Source organism: Nanorana parkeri, unplaced genomic scaffold, assembly GCF_000935625.1.
Source record: "Nanorana parkeri isolate BGI_ZX_2015 unplaced genomic scaffold, ASM93562v1 scaffold651, whole genome shotgun sequence".
NCBI lineage: Eukaryota > Metazoa > Chordata > Amphibia > Anura > Dicroglossidae > Nanorana > Nanorana parkeri.
The window spans coordinates 145043-149497 of NW_017306919.1; positions in this window are offsets into that span (position 1 = coordinate 145043).

Here is a 4455-nt window from a genome sequence, read left to right on the forward strand (position 1 = left end):
TCTAGGGCCATCAATCACTGATAACACTAAACTGATGAGCGGTAAAAGCTTTTAAAGTGTCGCCCATGGCCCATTTTGGGTATGGTAGTTTTCTGCGATTTCATGGGTGCGCGCAATTTTAAAGGTTGACATGTTTGGTGTCTATTTATCCGACGTGACCCCATCTTTTATATTTTACCAAAAAACTGGGTAATAGTGTTTCCTAACAATGTAAAAAAAAAAACCTTTTTTTTTTCAAAATTTTCTATAATTTTTCCTAATTATAGTAAAAAATAAAAACCCCAGTGGTGATTAAATACCACTAAAAGAAAGCTCTATCTGTCCCCAAAAAATGGTATAAAATTCATTTCAGTACAGCGCTGCATGACGGAATAAACGTCAGTCAAAGTACCGCAGCGCTGAATACTGAAAAATGGCCTGGCCAGGAAAGGGGGTCTAAACACCTGGTCTTGAAGTGGTTAAGGAAGCCGGCGGTGTGTAATGATTCGCCACCCGGCTTCCCGATTAGCCGGGAAGCCATCTCCATGCTCCCTCATCACCAGGAGATGAGGGAGCATAGAGCTGGTTTTCTGGCCAATCAGGAAGCAAGGGGCAGATAATGACTCGCCGCCCGGCTTCCTGATACTGGAAGTTCCGGTTTCGGGATAGGCATCGGGAGCATTTGGGCAAGTACTAGTATCGGTGCATCCCTAGTTTTGATGTACTTTAAAGCAGGTATAAAGAAGTGGGACCCTTAATATATTAAAGGACTGGTTACAAAAGTAAAGATTTTACAGGTAGGTAGTGGTCACCATTACAGCTGATTTACAGTCTTCATTCTATTGGGGGAAAGAGTTATCTCAAGGTTAATAGTATACATTTTAGGAATTCCTATGAAGACAGCGGAAGATTCCTCAATCAGTGCTAGTAAGCTTTGATGGAGGAATCTGTTCTATTTGTTTTGTTCAGCCTGTGGCCAACTTAAGGGGGGGGGGGGGGGGGGGGGGGGGTTAGCCGAGCTTTAATAACAATGTAGTGCATCCTAAAGGTGGTGCTATTTCATATGGGGTGAAGTGAGGAGGGGGGGTAGTTTAACCAATCCCATGTGCAGAGTTTTGGAAATATTGGGACATTCTATCACTGTTGCCATGGTTACAAAGAAGATAAATAGTCCTTTTGTGGTAGTATGAAATGATAGCTGGCCACAGGCTAAAATGAAAATGGGATTTTTAATATCATTGAGGGCTTGTGTACACGTACTAAATGCAGCTCCAGGAAAAATGCATTTTTGTTAAAAAAAAAAAATGATTTTTTTTTTCAGGTGCATCCACAATGTGTTTACCATGAATTTACAATGCATTCCTCATTCCCCAAAAGCAGGAAGGGATATGCTATGGTCACAAAAATGTACCGTGAATGCTAAAGCAACACAAGTCAAAGCTGAAATCCAAGCTAAACACATATATTATAAATACATGGGCCATGTGTATTCTTACTTGAATCACATTGTCCTTTGTGTATTTCTTTTAGATCTGTACAGTGATCCAGCATTAACAACTCCCCCCTCTTTGCTTTGCCTCTGAGCAGAGGTTTCCTGTAATACAGACTGGTCATTGCTGCTCACTTTCCTTGTGCAGGGTGACTGGTCTGTCTCCACCCCCTCCTGTAGTTTTCTACAGGCAGCCTGTAATGGGTGGAGCCTGCTAGGTTTCTCCCACTGCTCTCTGCACAGTGATTGTCACTGCTACGTTTACAAGGTTTGCAACGATGTTCAGTGCATATATCCGTTGTTGCTTTTGAAGAATATATTTGAAAGAGAATGTTTGTGACTGGAGTTCATTTTTTTTTAAACTGCTCCACACAATCCAATTGTAAAATGAAACCTCTATTTTGGGTCCTTTCAAAATGTTTCACAACCATTTGTCAGCAGCAGAACACAAGTGTCCTTTTGCACATGCAGTTTACATACTTTCAGGAAAGCAAGGATATAAGCTGTGATAGGAGACTGTCATGTGTTGACACACAGGGTTATTCACAAAAGGGTGAAGAGTTTGGAGAAGGCAGGAAAAGTGAACAATCTAGGACAACATCGCTGAACAGGAAAGTGAGCTGAATTGGAGAATTCTTCCAAATCAGGTATGTTGTCCTAGATTGTTCACTTCTCCTGGCTTCTCCAAACTCTTCACCCTTTTTTGAATAACCCTGTTAGTGATCCCACTGAGTTGTGTAGAGGAAAAAAAAAAGGTCAGATCGATTAGAATAGGATGAGCTGCAAGGCAAACACAGCCAAAGAACGCAAGTGCACAATGCTTGTCCCAGTGACATTTCAGTCTTACATTCCAAACCTACTAACCTGTTAAACTGATCATCTCTTTTCCCCATTCTTCAATTTTAAGCATCCAGAATTGGAACACCACATGTAAGTAATGCATTCATGTAACAGAAGTGCCTTTTTTCACTTGATGTTGAAAATGTCTTCAAGGGAGTTGTGTGCTTTGAGCAAACAAAGGTATTTTCTCAAGGTGTCGTGTCGCCAAAATGTAGTGTATACACGCACAGAAACTTTCAATCTCATACTAAATCTGTCAACAGTCTGGCTTGTCCAGATTACTTTGTACAGTTAAGGATGCCTTGAGCTATACTAAACCACTGAATGGAAACAGGAACATTACATTGTCTTCCCAGACCACACAGTATTAGCTCGCTGCTGTATGTGCAACCTGCAGTGGACAGCACATTATAAGGCCATGGAGTGCTAGCTCTGATGCATGTTTCTCTGTTGTTGCAAAGCACAGGAAAAAAAGCTGTTGGAAAGTGATCACCCATGTCCCCATCCTTATTTAAACTTTTGGTGTAAAGATAAGCTTTGTTGAAGGAAATCTGTGCAACATGATTCAGGGTAATTCTTACATTTGAGGCCACACAGCTAAACAAGACATCCTGTAGACTGCAAAGCCCTTGGCCCAAGATTGAATAGTCTTTAGCTTTGGATTTGTGTTAATTTAAATTGATAGTTCTATAAAACAAATTGCACATAGAGATATTCCAAGTTCTGTACATAGATTTATATTCTTACATAGATTTTCGTTGATCAGGTTAGTATACCCAGGCCAGTGTCATTTGAAGTTTCATTCTACTAGCTGAAATTCTTTGTGATAACCTTGTGCTTATATCTATTAGTTAATGACTGCAGCCACATAGAAAGTGCATTGTTCCCAAACTGACTGATACACATTTATTGACAGTGAGGAACAATAAAGCCCCCATAGACATGGGAATATAATCCATGCTGATCCAATGAGACAGTGGCATTTGGAAGGAACCATCGGTCAGACAGGCTACAAAGACTGTCCTAACTGTTATTGTTCCTAGCTGTGATTGCCATTGCAGCCAGTGTTTTCCAGTGCCTTTTCTTCTCTGACCCCCTTCTCAATAACACAACACTATCATATTCATGCACCAAGCAGCTGAGATCATGCATGCATGTACAACCTCCCTCTTAAAGGTGGCCATAGAGGGGCAGATATCTGCCAGCATGTTTTTTCAGGAGCCATGGAGATTCTCATCTGACAGTGACAGCAGCAGGTGCATGGTACCTTGTTCCTCCTTTCTTCTGCATAGAAGAGTGAAGGAATTTTGTATACAGATTTTCCAAGAAGTTGTAAAATCCCTGTACAATGATAAGTGCAATGTATCGCCTCCTGGGAGGTCAGTAATGACAATACTAGAATACTAAAAATTAGGAGCATTTCTTGCTCTTATAAGGTCCTTTACGACCACCCCAACTCTCAACATTCACTATAAAGTATAGTATAGCGAAGACATAAACACACTTGGCACATAAAGGGGCTAAGAACGTAAATACATAAGTTGTAATGACCATCAGATGCATGGCACCATTTTCTATAAACATTCTCATACAGGGACATTGAGCAGACTGACGGATTATAGAGAACGTTGATGATCTGTTTGTGCATGCGTTTTCTCTGATTCATATTACAGCTGTAGTTTCCTTCAGGTCCAAGAGGCATACATTTTACATGGGAGAAAGAGAAGGTTAAAATGGAGAGCTGTGCGAAGGAAGCATTGCTTCCACTGCCTGATGGCAACGTGCACATACTTAGCTGGGTGAGAGATGTCGCCATTAAGGATGCAGAGTATCACTGTACCATCCAATCAGCAGCTGGACTAAAGTCTTCAAAAGTGTTTATTAGAGTTACAGGTAAATCCCGTAATCTGTGCATCATAATGGCACTGACCATCGTACCAACATGATCTATAACTGTTTTTGTCAATTGTTTTTCACCTTTACATGCTTAACTGATGTTTTGTCACGCAGTATAAAATATATTTTTTTCACAAACATGTATTACAGGATGTGTCCATGACAGTTTGCAGAGGCATTTTAATAAGAAAGTTTAAGAATGTCCATCATAATATGCTTGCTTTTATGTAAACTGACGAAGTTGGAGGTTA